The following is a 20054-nucleotide window of genomic DNA, read 5'->3' on the forward strand; positions in this document are numbered from 1 at the left end:
TTCGAACCAAAGGAACGAGTTGCTAGAAACACGAAAAAGATAAGAGTTGCAAAGAAGAGACGCGATATGTGTATGTGTCTGAAAGCGAGAAACGAAGGTAACACAAAAAGGGAATGGCTGTGAGATGGCGCCAAAACTATCGTTAGTCACTATAACTAGTTAGCCTGATTGGGACCGGTAGCTTGGAGCCAGTATTATTCACAGCTGCCACTTCCGGGTGACTAGCGGCGTCTAGCTTTCTAAGGATTGATGTTCCCGGAAAGGGGTCCCTACCTAATAATCTGGCGTGATGAACCACCGCGGCTTCAAAACGTTCGTTCGTTTCGTATTCGGGGTCATTGGTCCGACCGCACCAATCCGATTATTTTGCGATGCAAGGTGTCGAGTAAACGATGCGACCTGATTGGCTTTTTCAAATAACGAGGATTGCAATGTTCGCTTCCGGGTGAATCATTTGAACAGCTTTGAAGTAGCGCGAGACGACAGCGAAACACAAGAAAGCAAATTGAGACAGCCCACAGCACCACCAGCAACAACATGTTTAGTTTCAAAACCAGACTGCTTACATACCACAGACACCAGGCAGACAGCTGAACACATGGATCTCTTAGAGACATGCGCGAAGAAGTCACTATGGCTAAGCGAAATGATGCCAAGGATAATATCGTAAATCAAGCTTAAGAAGCGCCACGCCTTAGACGACAATGATATTTATATTTGCTGATACACAAATAACCAAATCTGTTGTTTTTTTTTCAGTGGAATTTCACAGAGGCATGACCCGTCGTCTTGGGTCTTGAGGAGACACGCACACATAATGTTTTTCGTGGTGCTGATTATTTTATTATTCTTTTTGACAGCTCATCGGGAAATTTTAAAAACCTATACCAATGTGTCTAGTGAGTTTGGCGATGGTATTCATCACCTAGAACTGACAGCTCAATAGCCGAGCGAGCAAGGTATTTGGTTTTAACGAAATAGCGCAAAAAAGCTCGTTTCGCAGAAATTCCGGCGTCGGCGTCACCGTCGGTGATGGCATCCTTGGTTGTGAGCGAAAACTCATTATCTTGTGCGTGACATAAAACTAGACAAAAATGCAAATAAAGAAACCTGCGTCCAGGTCAGATCGAACCCGGGCCATTTGCATGGCAAGTGGGTGTTCTACTACACAGCCACCTGCCTGCTTGTGAATTCAGTGAAAATAACTCCATCTGCTTGGAAATGCAGTGAAAATAACATTCATGCTTTACAAACACATGCGTTCTGTATACATGCTTCACAATACAACATGAAACATTGCAGTAACAATGCCTGGTGCAAGCGTACATTGCCACCGCGGGCGTCATAATATGTGATTATCATAATGACGTCATAGTTTGAAGCCAGTCACTGACTACAAAAGGCGCACTCGTTGCTGCGCCTATTTCCTTAAGGCCACGTAAATATATACAGTAGGCTCAAAACATTTGATTCACTAATTGTTTGAAGTACGCACATGGGACAGGATACCGCTATCGACTTCAACTCTGAAAGGGGAAGCTTAAAGGTCCCCCAATTTTTAGACTTATGACTCCATTGTTCTGACAAACAGCCATGCTGTTGCTATGAAACGCGCGCTCAAAAAGCTTTACTCCCAATTCATTTGCTTAATTCCAAACTGACGGAAATATGTGTCACCACAACGTGCCTGAACAACGCATTGAACAAATTTTGTTTTCGCCTAGTGAAGCAGTGCTTCCAGAATCAAATCGCATGCTTAAAGCATCCGGCTATCCAGATCATGTTTCAGTGTGATTGGCAGAAGAACAGTTGAAGAGAATTTGTTTGAGCTGAAGGCACTCTAATACTCATATACCCTTATAAAAGCCGAAACAAGATGCACCGTCGTAATACAATGTTCACCAGCTGACGCTTAATCCCAAGAAGGTGGCACTTCGCGATAATATTAGGGTGGCCTTTTCAGTGCAAGATAAGCCCTGGAAGCTGTGTGTGATGAATGACAAACTCCCCTCGAACTGAGAAAGCAGGTTGTACAAAACCACATGCAAACGAATTTCTTGATTGAAAGAGATTTGCAATTTATATTGTCCGGACCTCACGCTGAAAAGAATATGGCAGACATACTAGTGTCGGAATGGGCGACTGAGGGTACACTCTTAGTCAAATCCTGGCTAGACTACACGCCTGCAGGCAGGAAATCAAGTCAAATTATTGCCGCTTCTACGCAGCTCCATAGCCGTGTCCCAGAGAAACCGGCCTGAGTTGAAGTACCCTTCAGAATAGCCGGAACAAAGATTAGCCGGGATTTTTAGTCAAATATTTCCTGGCAAAGTACGGCCTGTGGTTAGGCGCTACATTTCCGTAGGCGGCCCGGCCCTGATGCGGTGGCATAAAAAAAAAACATTACGCTTATGAGAGTGGTTTCTTGCTGATAACGCGGTGAATATTACGACTATAGGTACTTAGAAAACCATTAGTATCAGAATCACCTTCATCTGCGAGTATAAAATGCAAAGCACAATTCTGGAATTGAACTCGAGACCACGTGCACGTGAAGCAGATGTTTTGCCCATTGCTCCACAGCTCCACCGTGCGCGGGCTAGTCTTTTTGCGAGGTATATATCTACCAAGTGGCTTTTTGCAAACCGTCGGCAGAGGTTTGAAATGTTTTCGTGCCATGTACATGCATTTGATCAGCGATTAGTTTGTAGGGCTTAATGTACTCGTGACAACCACGGTGAGCGCTTTCGGCTCCGACTTCGGTTCAAGAACGATTAACGTGTGTTTGTATGTCGTTTTAGTTCTTCCACATGAACTGCGGGTGTTACACTCACTGAAATTCACGGATGAGGCTGTGTTCGGCTGTCGAAACCTGTGTATGTTTTTTGTACGTGCGTGTACTGTGAGAAATTTCGCTGATTTGTGTCGGGAGGTACACGCGTATCAGTGACAGCCGCCTATTCTCAGCTGTTTGAAGATTATGCGCTTTCGCACGTAAACGTTGCATGGGTATTTTAGCGTGTCTACTCTAACATTTGCATTGCGTACACGTGAACTGTCGTGAGCTGCAGACTGGGGTATCAGCACCTTTTTAGCATTTCGACGATTACTTATTTCCGCAATTAGAATTTAAGCGCATTATTTCGCTATGTAGAGTACTTTTTACTCATTTTAAGTCTTTAAGGGATCCTATTTATTGAGAGTGGCTACTCTTAGCTTTATTGAGCATCACACCGCTGTTCAAGTGAATGCCGAAAGGCGCGCCAAGGTCAAGTATGACGTATACACACAAATTATAGCGATGGAAAGGTCGGTTTCTCTCCAAATAAATAATGCTTCTGCACATCTCTTTCGCGAACGTCCGCGTGCAGTTGGGGTCAAGAAATGGTGCAGAAAGTACCTCAAAATCTTTGTTGTTACTGCATGCAGTTGCTCTTAAGAAGATGGGGATTTTTATAGCTGGTACATTATCTCCACATCAGTACACTGGTTGTGTTGGTCGTGGTTGACTGTTACAAATCCATGCTGCAATATGAGAACTGTACTTAATATTTAAAAGAGTGAGCAAATGTAGGTGACATATGCTCTCCTGCTGGCTTCTGTACCTGACTTCGGACTTCTGTACTTGATGTTCATCATCAAATTACGCAACCACTAATCAAACATCGACCAATGAATTTTTAATTTTGATCTTTCTCTGCCTCACAGCCTTCGCTTTGTTTCTTTTTTGCCATGCTTTCCTAAAATCATCAGTTGAACTTGTTTCGTAGAACATGAGCATGAATATACATAGGCCAGTGCTTCAGTAAGCTGTCGAGCATGCACTAGTACTCTTATATTTAGTGCATGAGTGCATGACACAAAGTCATACCTCGACAACTGATGAACGGAAAGTTGTTTGTAGTCTTCTATAGAAGTCAAAAGAGTAACAATGAGACTGCACATCCCAGTGTTTGCCCAAATGCAGACAGATGTATGATATCTTGAATAAAGTGTGCCGTATAGCACTGGAAATTTTTTTCGTCCTAGACCATCTTGTAGAAAAACGACCATCACAAGACAGCGGGACGAAACGGCGACGCACAAATGCCACGGCATGCAGGCGACAATGAACGTGATGCCGGCGCCGGGCGCTCAGATGGTGCGGCGGTGGTAGGGGGGAGGACCGTTTTTTCCGCTGTTTTTTCCGCACTCGTGCTTGTGGCTGAACGGTTCTGCGTAAGTTGATGCCGGCTCCTGGCGCCAGGCTGGCACGTGGAGATGGCCGCTCTCCCCCCCCCCCCTTTTTTTCCTTCTTGCACCTGCTCTGACCGGCTGTATGCGTTACTTCCGCGCCACACGGCTGTCACGCGTATTTTTTTATTGCTGAGCTCTCTATAAACAGGATTTTTGTCAGTACGCAGGAGCGCGCTGCCTATATACCGTTCGTTATCCGGCACCCGACTGAGAGTGTACAGAATTAAAAACCAAATAAACTGGCACCTGAAGAGTTTCTAGCCGGCAACGTTCATGTGTGCGGTTTCTGACATTTGTTTGATAACAGAGTCATTGTTGGTCGATATAAATAAGAGATCTCTCGTGTGAGTGTTGAAGCCGAACTGATCATTGCACTTAGTGATTGGTATATTAGCAAGCCATCACCACTGTCTCCTAAGAAGTTGGGTTTCTTGCGTAAATGGTGAATTACTGAATTAGCCATCTCCATATATCTGAGTGGTCCCACATGTTGTACCATCGTCGGGAGATTGTGGTACATTGGCGGCCTGGTTTTAAAAATAAACATGTAACTATAGGTAATTTGTGCAGTCCTCCCTTGCCTTCGCACGCTTTGAATCATTTTACATCATTTCAAGGCTATTTCAAAATGACCGGTAAACATAGTTTGTAAAGGTGTACACACATGGTTTAATTCCAGGGTGAACTTTTCCTATCTGTTTACGATTTTTTAAATTGTTCATAAATGACCCTTTGTCTCTGTTCAAAAGCGCCATCCGTCGGTTAGCAGGCGATGCTGAAACAACTCAGCCAAATATTGCAGCCGTGCTTTTCAAAAAGCACATAGTGGTGGAGCGTGAAGTTTCAACTTTGTCAGGCCGCTCTCTCCATACAGAGGCAAGTCCTCGATGAATTAGCTGAATAAGCCGAGTAAGCAGCTGTATTTTGCGCATGCTGACTAAGTCCCATGAAACACATGCGAAGCATTTTTTCCGTCTATCTATCTATCTATCTATCTATCTATCTATCTATCTATCTATCTATCTATCTATCTATCTATCTATCTATCTATCTATCTATCTATCTATCTATCTATCTATCTATCTAACCACCTACGTCTGGGTGCTCTTGTGATGACCCTCTTAACTTGAGGTAAATGAAAACTAGTATGAGAGGGCAAGATAGTTTGACGATTGCGACTCGCTGGTCATGACATCAATATTGTCACAATTTTGTCACGCACGTCGTTAAACACTTTCCGCCCCGCCGCGGTGGTCTAGTGGCTAAGGTACTCGGCTGCTAACCCGCACGTCGTGGGATCGAATCCCGGCTGTGGCGGTTGCATTTCCGATGGAGGCGGAAATGTTGTAGGCCCATGTGCTCAGATTTGGGTGCACGTTAAAGAACCCCAGGTGGTCAAAATTTCCGGGGCCCTCCACTATGGCGTCTCTCGTATTCATATGGTGGTTTTTGATGTTAAACCCCACATATCAATCAATCAAGCACTTTCTGACAAACAGTGGCACATACCCGCGGTGGGTATGTGCCACTAGTATGCGGGTATGTTCCACAGATGATTTACACCTAATATCTACCCAGGAATGATGAGAACACACATGGGCAATTTTAACGTGTAAGCGTTAAGAAAAAACTCACATCGGCAGCGTTTACCCGACGATTGCAAAACAATAATCTGAGGGTCCCAGCAGGAATCGAAGCCCAGTATTTTGCGGAGTAATCATGTATTTCATCACAGAGCAACACCTCGTTTCGGAACTAATTTTCAAATAGACACCAATGTTCGCGAAACGTCAATTGTGGTTGCATTGCTTGCTATCGATTTTTTTAAAGATTACATTTTTACTCCTATGCTTCAGCCGGCACGCCGGGTTAGCGTCAACTGTAGTCAGGGGCCAATCGCTGAAGTTGATCTATGTAACAGTGCTTAGTGCTTTCATCCTCACGGGCACCAGCGCTTCATGTCAGCTTACCATTTCTAGAGCTGATAATATCCATGTTTCTATTGGCACCGTTATGCAAGTACAAACAAGTGGTTATATAAAACATATGCGGCTGTTTAACGTATGTATGCGGGAGTATTTGTACACATCTTGAGCAGCAAGCAGTTCGGTATGTTTCGGTCAATAAAACAAATTCAACATAGTTACCTTTCATGGGCATTGCTTTGCATAGCAACGATTCCCAAGGCACGTGTGATCTGCCGAGTGTGTTCCGCTAACTATCGTTCATATCAAATGCTCTATCAGCGGATACTTGACCTACAAGAACGTTTTCCACTTCAGAAGCTTTCAGAATTAATGGCAACATTTTTGTTTTTTTTAAGTGATGTTTCACATCGCTTCGAAGTCATCAATAACATGTACAATAAAGTGAAACTGGCTGGCTTTTTTAAAGGAGGCATGATTAGAGCCATCCAGGCCAACAGCGTGAAAAACGTGGACGAAGAAATGTGGACAAGTCACAGCTCTGTGTCGTGTCTCTTTTTCGTCTTCGTCCGTATTCTTTGCGCTGTCAGACAAGACGAACGTGCCCCCAACTTGCCCAGTTTACATCCCACGAATTAACCGCAGAAGCTTTTCTTGGATATGAGCACTGCAGAAGCCTGAAGTCGCACTTCATCGTCCTTATTACATGAGCAAGTATGTCGAAACGGGGCTCTCGTCACTTTTTTTTTTCAAGAGACCACGTCACTATATGACTTGAAAAACCATATCAAAGCTTCACGTATCAAATCCCAACGTAGCTAATGATCGCCAAGCCTATTTGGGCTCGTTTGACAGAGTGGGAGAGAATAAATAGAATATAGACAGGAAGGTTCATCAGAGTTGTAGCATCTACTTTGCTTACTTGTCCTAAAGCTAAAGAGAAAGGAAGACCGGAAGGAAAACGAAGACGAGAGAAGACACGCGAAAAAAAATTAAAAAGTAATAAAGTAGGGAGCAAGAGGAAAGTGTACGGAGGGAGATCTACAGCCTGTTCAATAGGCCACGACCACGCAAAAAGTTTGATAAGGTCTTGATTAGTTTTCTGCGTGAAGACAATTATTTATGTCGGCGTTCGACCCCTCACTTTCATGACAAAGATCTGTCGTCAAGGTGCGCCAACACAGTAGTTAGCAGCAGACTTACTGTACGTGCTGTAACGAGGCCTGCGACAAAAAACGTGGTCTATCATTTGATCATTCCACAGAGGTCGCAAGTAGCCCTTATTTTCTGCTGATTCGGAAGGCAACATATTTGGCGAAAGCGACAACAAACCCCAGTCGGCAAAGCACCGTTGTCTCGAGTCGAGAGAGTCCGCATGGACTCCGAAGTCGATGAGATGGGTCTAGCCTGTGCAGTCGCGGTGCCGTAAACATGGTGTGTGTTCTCCAAAGATTTACACCTTCATTAGCAATATCGTATTTTCATGGCAGCTTTTGTCCTTGAGAATGAGATGGACTACTGTACAACGTCTTCGCGTGCTGATGAAGCAGCTGCGTTGGCATGTTCGTCGGCCAATATGTCGCCGTTGCTTGAAAACCACTGAAACGCTATTTTGTGTCCTCTATTTCACCTGTTTGAAAGATGGTTTAAGCTAATAGGATTGAAAGAAGGCGTCGATAATGCAGGGAAAGTATCACCCTTGTAATATTGTGTGGTGCTACGGCCATCGTTAAGTGGTTTTGTTCCGCGTTATGAAAGCGAAATCGGCAATGGTACTGGTTTACCATTCACGATATACCAACAATGGTGGCATCTGCATATACCACATTCCCGTTTCATTCACATGCGCACACACGCACGCGCTGAAGACAGTCTGAGTGCGTTGTTCTTGCGCAGAGATAACCGTTGCTGTAAAATATATCGTGTGGTGACGGGAATAACTGATAATGTAAATGTATGGGGCTTCTCAGTCGGGAAGGCAGATTACCGAGAGGAGGCGAAAAACTGATGCCAGGCAAATTCGGGCCAGTAATAAGGCGGCGTTTCTTCAGGCACTGGCTCACGGTATTGGAAAGAAGATAACACGAATAAAAGTAAACGTATATCACAAATCAGGCAGCGCTATTGGCATTGAGTAATGCAATCAACGCAGATGCTGGGAAGGGGGACGAAACAAGCGGCAGCACATAGCCACGCTTCTTGCTGCACCGAAAATAACTGAGGAGCGCCAGTATTGGAGCTGGCGTGCGTTAGCGGCGAGAGTGAGAAATTGAGACAGCCAAGCCAGAAGGAGGGAAACGGAAAAAAAAGTTTTGAAAGACTTGGAAGAAGTATAGAACGTTAGGTGAAAAGCTCCGAAGGGGGAGGAACGGTATGGAAAGAGTAAGAAAGGGGGAGGGGGGACGGTTATGTAGCACTACTGATGGTGTAAGCGAAAGGGTAAAGCGACGTCGAAGGCAGCGATTCTCTGTGCCCTTTTTCTTCCCTATGCCCTAACAGCGCTGTAAATTAACCAATCAAGGAGCGCCCGTTCTTTTACGAGCCCTGCACAGCGCTATCTTTCAAAAGCTCGCGCGTGCTTGCTGCCCTTATCATCGCTGACTGCGGCTCGCACGGCACCGCTAGAAGAGAAAGTAGTTTTTTCATTTCCACTGTTTGTTTACTTTGCTTCAGTATCTTACACACCTTTTTTTTTTATTTAAACCATCCCCTCCCACGTCTTCCCTTAGCCTTCCCCAGCACGAACCACCGAAGGCACACTCACAGACGCTTTTCGCGCTATACGCCCCGACCGCATCGCCTTGGGGATCGAAACACGAAAGGCCCTCTTCCTGCATGGTTGAAGCTCGCCGGGGCAGCACTGAATCGCTTCCATATACTTCAATTGTATGATGAACTTATGTTTTATATGATAGCTTGCGTTTCTTTTATTTTTTTCCAGGCTTGTGATTCATATCTTGATATCTCTTATTACTTTGCATGTTTCAATCTTATTTTTGCTGGATGTTTCCCGGTATTGGAGGATTTTCTTTCCATCTCACCCCCACTTCTGTTTTTATGATGGGATAAGAAAAGAGGCGAAGAACGATTTCGGAGCCACCTCATTAGTTTTATTGCGTCCTGCACCTCACCGCGTAGGCGTGGCGCCGTGCGCGTCACAGATTGTAATAGTGGCTACAGCGTGCCTCATCTCGTATCAGGCTTGATAGCGTATATATCATTCCACGGTATACGACCACAATCACGCGTTTACGTGCCATTATAATCACATATATGTATATGCGATTATATTGCATTGCATTATTCTGCAAGCTCCATCATTGCTTGTCTCTTAGGGAACTCGTCGATTCGTTTACTGTTCTCGTATTTCGGACCGCGATCTAAAAATGTCTCTCGTTCCTCGTTTAAAGCCGAACGACGTCGTTTTGTTGACGCTATATTCTTCACACAGCAACGCATATATATGCCGAAACCACATACATTGCATGCGCACGCACAGCTTCGTATCATATACGTAAAAATGAAAATTCCTTAAACCTTAATACATCACACCACACACCTGAAAGTACACGCGTGTTGTCAAATTACACTTGTAGAACACGATATCTTAACCAAGATGTGTACGCAAAAATTCATATTCGATGGCATGCAAAGAAACGGAAGTATCACTGATACAGTCAGCTCCGCTTTTCTTAATATGATAAGCCTCCAAAGCAAGTCTTGCATCTTCATTCCTGCTCCTGCCCAGAATCATCGTATCATGAAACCGTGGCGAACATCCAATGCAGGACTGCAAGTGAGCAACAAGATGTGCCCCTTTGTCTACCTTGTTAACTATTTTTTGCGCATGTTCCCTAAGACGCTCGTTTATGCAACGTCCCGTTTGCCCGATGTAGATCCTGCCACATACCAGAGGAATGCCATATACCACACAGGTGATGCAAGAAATAAAGCAGACACCGTGTTTTATTTTGCACCCAGTTTTGCTACTACCGCAGGTGCGGGAGCACAACTTCAAGAGTTTGTTGGGCGCAGAGAATACCAAGGAGACCCCATGCCTGTTAGCAACTCTCTTGAGTTGATGTGTGACCTTATGTAAATAAGGTATCACAACAGGCCTGAACGTATCACGTTCACATGTCGCCTTCTTTCTTGTTTTCCTTTTCTGAAGCAGGGCTTCAGCTACGGCTGTAAGGAGCGTCATAGGGTAACCTGCAGCCAAAATACGGCGTACCTGATTTTCAAAACTCTCCTGCATTTTATGAGCGCACGACTTTCTGAGAGCTGAATCTATGCAGGTTGAGACTATTCCTCTTTTAACCACTTTCGAGTGGGCCGACTTAAAATGTAACAGCTCTTTCTGTACACGGGGACTGTAAGCCCAACACACATGCCGGTAACATACCTCTAGACTAAGGTCAAGAGCTTGTAAGACATTTTCCTGGGGCAGCTCATGCGTGAAAGTGAGCCCTTGTCCATGTTGCTTAAAAGCATTTAAAACATCAGTCACCGTATCACTGTAGTCAGAGCCAAAATTTAAAAACACAATAAAATCATCTACATATCTAAAAACTCTTAAAACCTTAAAAACTTTAAACACATTTTGTAGAGACCTATCGACATGGGCTAAAAAAATGTTGACAAGTACAGGAGCAACACAGGATCCGATGCAAATGCCATCACGCTGAATAAAATGCTGGTCATTAAAAACTATAAAAGTGACCTTAAGATAGAAATCTAACAAACTCATAAAATTCGCCACGTTCAACCCGACCTCGTTCTGAAACGAGATAGCACCGTTTTCTTCAATGCATTCATGCACAGATAACAATAACCCTTGCTGCGGTACAGAGTAAAATAAATCCTGGACATCAACCGAGAAAACATAGCCCACTTCTTCGTTCCCACTACAAAATTTTACTATATCTTCAGAATTCTTAGTGCGGAACGGGTCGTTGACACTTAACCACCCCAGCTTTTTCTGCAAAAATTGGCTTACGTTGTGTTGCCAACACCCAGACTCACTAATAATGGTTCTAAAAGGCGTTTCAGGCTTGTGCGTTTTTGCTGTGAAAAACACATTTAAACAATTGGCTTTACTTCTCTGAATACTTCTCGCAAGCGGCGCGAGCGCCAACTTGTTACAAAATTCCACAAATCTTGATTTTACGCGAATTTCGCTTTTCTTAACCGCTACAAAATTTTTTGTCACTGCTTGTAACGCTTTTTCATGTTGGCAACACAACGTAAGCCAATTTTTGCAGAAAAAGCTGGGGTGGTTAAGTGTCAACGACCCGTTCCGCACTAAGAATTCTGAAGATATAGTAAAATTTTGTAGTGGGAACGAAGAAGTGGGCTATGTTTTCTCGGTTGATGTCCAGGATTTATTTTACTCTGTACCGCAGCAAGGGTTATTGTTATCTGTGCATGAATGCATTGAAGAAAACGGTGCTATCTCGTTTCAGAACGAGGTCGGGTTGAACGTGGCGAATTTTATGAGTTTGTTAGATTTCTATCTTAAGGTCACTTTTATAGTTTTTAATGACCAGCATTTTATTCAGCGTGATGGCATTTGCATCGGATCCTGTGTTGCTCCTGTACTTGTCAACATTTTTTTAGCCCATGTCGATAGGTCTCTACAAAATGTGTTTAAAGTTTTTAAGGTTTTAAGAGTTTTTAGATATGTAGATGATTTTATTGTGTTTTTAAATTTTGGCTCTGACTACAGTGATACGGTGACTGATGTTTTAAATGCTTTTAAGCAACATGGACAAGGGCTCACTTTCACGCATGAGCTGCCCCAGGAAAATGTCTTACAAGCTCTTGACCTTAGTCTAGAGGTATGTTACCGGCATGTGTGTTGGGCTTACAGTCCCCGTGTACAGAAAGAGCTGTTACATTTTAAGTCGGCCCACTCGAAAGTGGTTAAAAGAGGAATAGTCTCAACCTGCATAGATTCAGCTCTCAGAAAGTCGTGCGCTCATAAAATGCAGGAGAGTTTTGAAAATCAGGTACGCCGTATTTTGGCTGCAGGTTACCCTATGACGCTCCTTACAGCCGTAGCTGAAGCCCTGCTTCAGAAAAGGAAAACAAGAAAGAAGGCGACATGTGAACGTGATACGTTCAGGCCTGTTGTGATACCTTATTTACATAAGGTCACACATCAACTCAAGAGAGTTGCTAACAGGCATGGGGTCTCCTTGGTATTCTCTGCGCCCAACAAACTCTTGAAGTTGTGCTCCCGCACCTGCGGTAGTAGCAAAACTGGGTGCAAAATAAAACACGGTGTCTGCTTTATTTCTTGCATCACCTGTGTGGTATATGGCATTCCTCTGGTATGTGGCAGGATCTACATCGGGCAAACGGGACGTTGCATAAACGAGCGTCTTAGGGAACATGCGCAAAAAATAGTTAACAAGGTAGACAAAGGGGCACATCTTGTTGCTCACTTGCAGTCCTGCATTGGATGTTCGCCACGGTTTCATGATACGATGATTCTGGGCAGGAGCAGGAATGAAGATGCAAGACTTGCTTTGGAGGCTTATCATATTAAGAAAAGCGGAGCTGACTGTATCAGTGATACTTCCGTTTCTTTGCATGCCATCGAATATGAATTTTTGCGTACACATCTTGGTTAAGATATCGTGTTCTACAAGTGTAATTTGACAACACGCGTGTACTTTCAGGTGTGTGGTGTGATGTATTAAGGTTTAAGGAATTTTCATTTTTACGTATATGATACGAAGCTGTGCGTGCGCATGCAATGTATGTGGTTTCGGCATATATATGCGTTGCTGTGTGAAGAATAAAGCAGTTGTTAGTTTGGCGTCAATCTGTTTCTTTCCTCGCCTTCTTTTTTCCTTTTTCCGTATTGTTTGCGCCAAAGAAGTTAACTTCTTTTTTTGTGCTATGTACCAACTAGACCCAACGCAAGTTTTACTGAAGATTGTTGACGCTAGTATAGCACTACGTATGGCTCGTAAAGCGGGCTTTCGTCGAAGCGCCAGTCGTCACTGAGCGCACCGACGGAAGCTGTGCTCGTGGGATCGACGGGAAACGTCAAAAACCAATCTCCGGCTTCTTTTCTTTTTTATTTCTTTTTTGCTGGTGAGCGAAAAAAAAATTAAATATTTCTCAGTTCTGATGCGAAAGTGAAGGCCACATCAGAGAAAAAAAGGGAAAAAAATCGACAAAAAAGTAAGGCATATTCTCGGAGTGAATGATGAGTGGGACAAAGCATCCGTCCATCCGTCACTCTGTCTGTCTGTCTGTCTGTTCGTCCATCCATCCGTCCATCCATCCGTCCGTCCGTCCGTCCGTCCGTCCGTCCGTCCGTCCGTCTGTCTGTCTGTCTGTCTGTCTGTCTGTCTGTCTGTCTGTCTGTCTGTCTGTCTGTCTGTCTGTCTGTGCTGGCTACGCCGGAGGGATGGATTGCCCTACACCATAAAGAGCTTCGCCTCTAAAAGAAGTGGGCGAAATGTAACTAAGACGAGCCCTTAGATCAAGATGCGAAGCAACTCTCAGAATGTATACTGCCTCGATTCTTATTCGCGCGGCTCCGTGTTTCTCTATTTATCCTGAATTCCGCAATATGTTTGGCAAATCCATCCAGCTTAAGCGCTTTTCTTTGTATTGTTTACACGCGTGCATGGGTACGGTGGTTGTGCAACAGCAACGCCGACTCCTCCGTCACTTCTACATATATGTCACAGCGATGGCTCCAAGGTCGGCTGCGTCCACCCGGTAGTTTCATAGGTTGTCGCCAACTGCTGGACGCCCTCCTTGTCGGGCAGCGGCCAAATGTCAAAGACGAAGAAGACCACTAGGCACTTCGTGGGCCTCTGTCGCGTTTCAGGACGCCCGGCACCGTGTGGGACTTCCGTGGAATCGAATTTTCATCTGGGTATAGAACAAGTCTTTTGGCGTTTCCCTATTTTATGTAAGTTGGATGGGCAGCTTGATGTTTTATCATGATAAGTGCGATTCACGCTACACGCGTGGCTAATTTATTACGGCTGTTGCTATGAGTCATGCATCTGAAGGAGCCAGCCAAATTTAGTATTGAAAAAGTCAAAAACGTGATATTTCGGAAATGTATCTACATGTTACCCGTTGGAGCGACAATTCTTATCCCATTACTCCATACACGCGAATAGTTTTGTGTATACTGTGCAGTCTTAACATTCCTTGGTGACTTCATTTGTTTTTTTTCTCACTTCTTTTTTGTTTTGTATTTCGCTAAGCGCCATAGGTTTCCGGTTCATAAGCATCTAATGTCGTCACAATATGTAGTCACAGTTTACCATAAGCGGGTATGTGTCATATATATTGGGTGAATCTCCCCACTCGCCACCGGTCCTCTGAAACCGAGGGCAACAGTTAGCCCAACAAATGACCGAAGGCATTAGTCTAGCTGGAATGCGCTTCCCCGCACGTCCTAGGGAAGTAAAACCAGGTATGTAGAGAAGAAAAGGAAGAAAAATAAGCATATTCGCACAAGCTGCATTCCGACGCATTTTCCCGACGACGTGACGTCAGGGAGCTGAAACTCCTAGCTCCACATGTCCTGCTTCGGGCTTGGCTCGAGTAGTGCCTTATCGAAGAAATGTCTCAAAATGCTGCGTGCATCGCCCTTCCCCATGTTTGACATGAGTGGATTTGAAACACCCTTGCCTACTTGCTTCACCTCTCCCCAGTTATTAAAGGGGTCCATGGTCTCACGCGAAATACGTTCTTCATTCCTAACTCGACGACTGTTTTCTCGTGAAATGAAGTCCACGGTATTCTATTTATTTGTCCGTTAAATATTTTTATTTATTTATTTGTTTTTCTTACACGCAGTGGGTCGATATGCTTCAGTCGATAGTTTACTCTTGGCAAATCATTCGAGATTTTTCGCCAAGAAGCAGTCGAAAATGTGGCAAAAGGAAACATGTCAATATGAAATATGGATATTCCAAACCCGAACTACGAACCTGAATACAACCACAACTCATGTCATCATGAGCTTCGGCACCGCAAAGATGTGTAGAAAAATTTGCCAGATCCCACGTAACTTGGGAATCGATGGTAAGCAAAGCATGCGTGTGCAATCTGATTCTTTTGGAGTTTTTAAATGCGAAACATTTTTAGCGAACATCGGGGTGTTGGACCATATCTATCTATCTATCTATCTATCTATCTATCTATCTATCTATCTATCTATCTATCTATCTATCTATCTATCTATCTATCTATCTATCTATCTATCTATCTATCTATCTATCTATCTATTTGCTGGTGGTTGTTTCGCTAGCTTCCCTTACACAACATTTTGTATTGTGGGACGCGAACAGATGACGAAAATAAATAACACGTCTAAAATGATAATGATGACATGCGTGTCATGTAAGAACATTACTACATGCCATGCTCATGATGCGCTCGCGGTCGTTTGGTGAGGTTCACATTCACCAAACTTGATATTGCATAAGTTGAATGGATAATGAAGGTATATGACTGGTGCAAAGATGATAAACATCACATGCGTGTCATGTAAGAACATGACTACACGCCCCGTTCATGATGCACTCGTGGTCGTTTGGCAAGCTTCACATACACCAAATTCAGTATTACGTGAGGTTAATGGATGATGAAGATATACGACTTGTGGAAAGATGATAATCATCACATGCCCATCAAAGAAGAAGACTATATTCCACGCTTATGATTCGCTCGCGGTCATTTCGCTAGCTTTACTTCTACTAGATTTCGTAATAGGTGACACGGACGGGCGACGAAGATAAATTACACGTCCAAAAATTATAATCATGACATTCGTGCCATGTAGAACAAGACTACATGCCATGCTCATGATGCGCTCGCGGTCATTTTACTAGCTTCACATACACCTAATTCAGTATTATGTGATGTAAATGGACGATGAAGGTTTATGACTGGTGCAAACATGATAATTATCACTAGCATGTCATGTAAGAACATGGCTATATGCCACGCTTATGATGAGCTCGAGGTCGTTTCGCTAGCTTCACTTATACCACATTTCGTACTACGTGACGCGAACGAACGACGAAGATAAATACAAGTCCAAACATGATAATCAAGACATAGAAGTAATGGACGGCATATTTTCCGTCCGCCTCGTGAAGTTGTGCTGATTTTATTGTGACAATTCAACCTTCCGCGTTCGTGCTTTGCATATCACTGATTCCCACAATTCGTGGGATCTACCTTTTTTTTTTTATTGCGCGAAACGTTGCCCAGTTGCGCTAAAGATATGTACAAGTGCACGCACGCGCATACGTTAAACAGTCGCAAATGTTTTATATCACCAGTTCTTTGCAGTTGAATAACGATGCCAACAGCAACATGGATATTAGCAACACCAAAACCGGTAAGCTCATATAAAGCACTGCTGCTCGTGAGGATCGTAGTCCTAGACACTGCTACATAAATAAATTTAAGTGGATGACACCTGACTAGATTTGTTGTTAACTTGACGTGACGGCTGTATTGTACAAGTACATATGTAATGCTTATAAACTGGAAAGCTAGCACTGTAATCACAAATGACATTTCACGAATATCATTGTCTATTGGGAAAATAGTTGCCAGACCTGGCGTGGCTATTTGGTAGAATACTTGAATGACACGCAGAAGGCTAGGACTTGATTTGTGCTGGGACATTCCAATTTATTTTTGCATTCGTCGGGTCAATGCAGCCAAATGTCGGCTGTTTTTTCAACGATCAAGCCCTAAAATTACCCATGTGTGTTCTCGCTGTTCCTGAGTAGACATAAACTTTCAGAAAGCTCTGGCACATTACCCGCATACTAGTGGCACGTACTCGCCCCTGGGCATGTGCCACTGCTTATGGAAAGTGGTTGACGACGTTCGCGACGGGATCGAGACATCATTTATGTCATGGCCTGCGGGTCATGGCCAGCGCGTCGTATTTGTCAAACCCTTTTACCCTCTTATACTAACTTATTCGGATAGATAGATAGATAGATAGATAGATAGATAGATAGATAGATAGATAGATAGATAGATAGATAGATAGATAGATAGATAGATAGATAGATAGATAGATAGATAGATAGATAGATAGATAGATGTTTCACATTTAAAAACAGCACTGCCAGTGCGGAACGCCCGGCACAGTCACAGAGAAAGCTAGAAGAGTGGCCTTTCAGACTCTTTGTTAAACGCAGTTGCTGCAAGCACACTTGCAGGGTACCCACTGCCCCATAAATCATCCTAATTTCTGTGTGACAGGAAGTCGATCAGTATGCAATTCTTCTTCATTCTTTGGAGAAACATGGTAACCGGTACATACTTGCAAATAATTTTGTGCGATGTTTTTCAGCTGTCGCTGTCGAAGATGAAGAACTACGTTTGAAGCTTTTGCAATGGGTTGGAGCATTCAGTGACCCACTATAGTTACACCATTCGCATTGTATGATGCCTAGTTGTTGCTTTGCTGTTCTAAAACTCTTTATAGCTCATATTAAGGCGATTTCTTTTCCGATACCAAGCCAGTCTAATACCAGTTTGCAACGAAGTAGTTTACAATTACCGGTGTTGATTCCATCCATAATACAAGAAAAAACTGGCGTGGCTCTGTGGTAGAATACTGGACTGGCACGCAAAAGACCCGGTTTTGAATCTCATTGTGTGCATTGCGTGTTTCATTTACCCAATTTTTTTCTCTTTGTTTCGCGCGTTAGTGGTTACGGACAGCGGCGGTGGTGGACAACTATACGGTGCACGTGAGCCTTCTTGTGATCTCATGAGAGCTTTCGCTGTAAAACGCTTGATAACATCAGCGTACAATCACCGTTCGCAAACATTGGCGTGCGCTGGTTGAGTGACTCAAAAAAACAAAAAGCTCAGTGCGCGCCTAAAGAACACTTTTTTCCGGAAAGTCGCACGTGCAACTTTTGATTCAAAGTGCTGACGCAACAGCAGGCGCGAGATTACACCCGGAAAGTGTTATGCTATACCGTGGAGTATCCACTGCATATACAATAGTGAACACCCGAAGATGCATGCGAGAGATCTCTTTCGGAGGAAAGCAAACAAATATAGTAGACCATAAATAAGATACTGGGACGACGACGTGCTGGAAGATGGCAGCTCTACGCAATATAAAGAAGAACAGGCGTAGTGCGTGCCACTGAATTATATAGGAGCTCGTGACGTGAACAGAGGTGGAGGCAGCGTATCTTTCATCGTCGCAGTTATAAAAAAAGCGCGCTTAAAAATAATTCTTTTGTGCTGCTCCCACGATTCTATTTGAATAATGTTTATTCTCCACGAGCGTGTAATCAAAACGAAACTTCCTAAAAAGAGTAGAATTTGTCGGTAAATTTTGAGGCGAGACCGTGCTTCTTCTGGTTCCGTATTTTCATTTTTGTTTTGTTGCAATGTGAAGAAAAAATGGGATGTCCTGTAGAGCGTAACTTGTATTTTTCGGGCCACCATCCAGATAAAACAAAGGGCGTGTTTGCGATGTCGGTGTTTTTTTGGCATGCCAAATAAAAAAAAGAAGGACGTTCACCTAAATACGCCGCAAATAAGTTAACCATAGTGCAAGTGGATCCAGCAGCAAATCGCGGTGCTTGACTTCGCTAGAAATGCGCCCTCTGAGACTTCATTCGCAAAAAAAGAATTTAAAAAATGAGTTTTTGTACTGCTAGGTAATGGGGATGGCATTTCATGACATGTTCACGGTGTTATTGACCCTGCGTCCAATTTTGGTGTCACACATCACCGCTGGGAATGTTGCAGGTGACAATACGCAGGCAAATAAGTGCATCCAGCATTGATACGTATTTTAAGCGTTATCCGCGTAATATGTTTGTTAAGCGTCAAATAGGCACGTCAGCCCTATGCCCCACTGTATGCTTTTTCTGTTCTGGTGGCAGATCCGAGCAAGCTCGTGCTCTCGGTAGTATCTCTGTTATGGCTTGTACTTAAAACTAGCAATTCAGTAATTTTAGTAATTTTATTTATATGTGGGGTTTACCATCCCAAAACCACGTTGTGATTATGAGAGACGCTGTAGTGGAGGGCTCCGAAAATTTCAACCACCTGAGGTTCTTTAACATGCACCAAAATATGAGCACGCGAGCCCGCAACATTTCCGCCTCCATCGGAAACGCAGCCGCCACAGCTGGGATTCAATCCCGCGACCTGCTGGTCAGCAGCCGTGTACCTTAGCCACTAGGCCACCGCGGCGGGGCAATTTTAGTAATTCAGTACTAAGTCTACTGTTTCGAAGCTTTAGTTTTCAGCGCAGATTTATTCAATACTGCACACTTGTGCTACATTCAAGATGGTTATTACAAATACAATATCAAAAAAATAGGACATTCATTCTATGGTGAGGGAAACCACTGCTCCACTATGACGACAAAACATGACGTCCTCACACTTCAGGTTGCGCGATGTTCTTTCAGCTCCCATACCGAACATTCCAACACGTAGGCTAACGTCAACTAAACTGTAAAATAAAAGTTTTTCAGAAAAAGCAGCATCTTGGTTGTGGTGAAGGAAACCGTCGGCTCCACACGATTGTCAGGAAAACAGCCGCTGTTACAATGTCCGTCGAGTCACTTCCGGGGCGTCTGCATTGTCCGATACGGCCGTGCAGCGGTGCAGGTCGTTTACTATACAGTTCGAGACGATAACGAAAAGCTATCGTGTCGGGTGATTGTCAAGAGCATATATCGCCACCCCCGCTAGGCAGCTGCTTGACTATACGCAATGCATGCGTCTTTTTCCCACACGTGTCGCCCGGAAAGTCTTTTGCCAAGCTCCACAAGTCAATCGCGTCTCATTTTTTTTTCGCTACGCTGCATGCGCTGACGCGAATTCTTCGCGACAGTC

At 43.9% G+C, this 20054-nt stretch overlaps 1 protein-coding gene across 1 annotated transcript in view; it reads right to left on the reverse strand.

Annotated features, from left to right (window-relative positions):
- Nucleotides 1-20054, reverse strand: part of Ccn (cellular communication network factor protein Ccn) — a 412119-nt gene that overhangs the window by 354149 nt on the left and 37916 nt on the right. The gene's annotated exons all lie outside the window — the stretch shown is intronic.

Source organism: Rhipicephalus microplus, chromosome X, assembly GCF_043290135.1.
Source record: "Rhipicephalus microplus isolate Deutch F79 chromosome X, USDA_Rmic, whole genome shotgun sequence".
Lineage (NCBI taxonomy): Eukaryota > Metazoa > Arthropoda > Arachnida > Ixodida > Ixodidae > Rhipicephalus > Rhipicephalus microplus.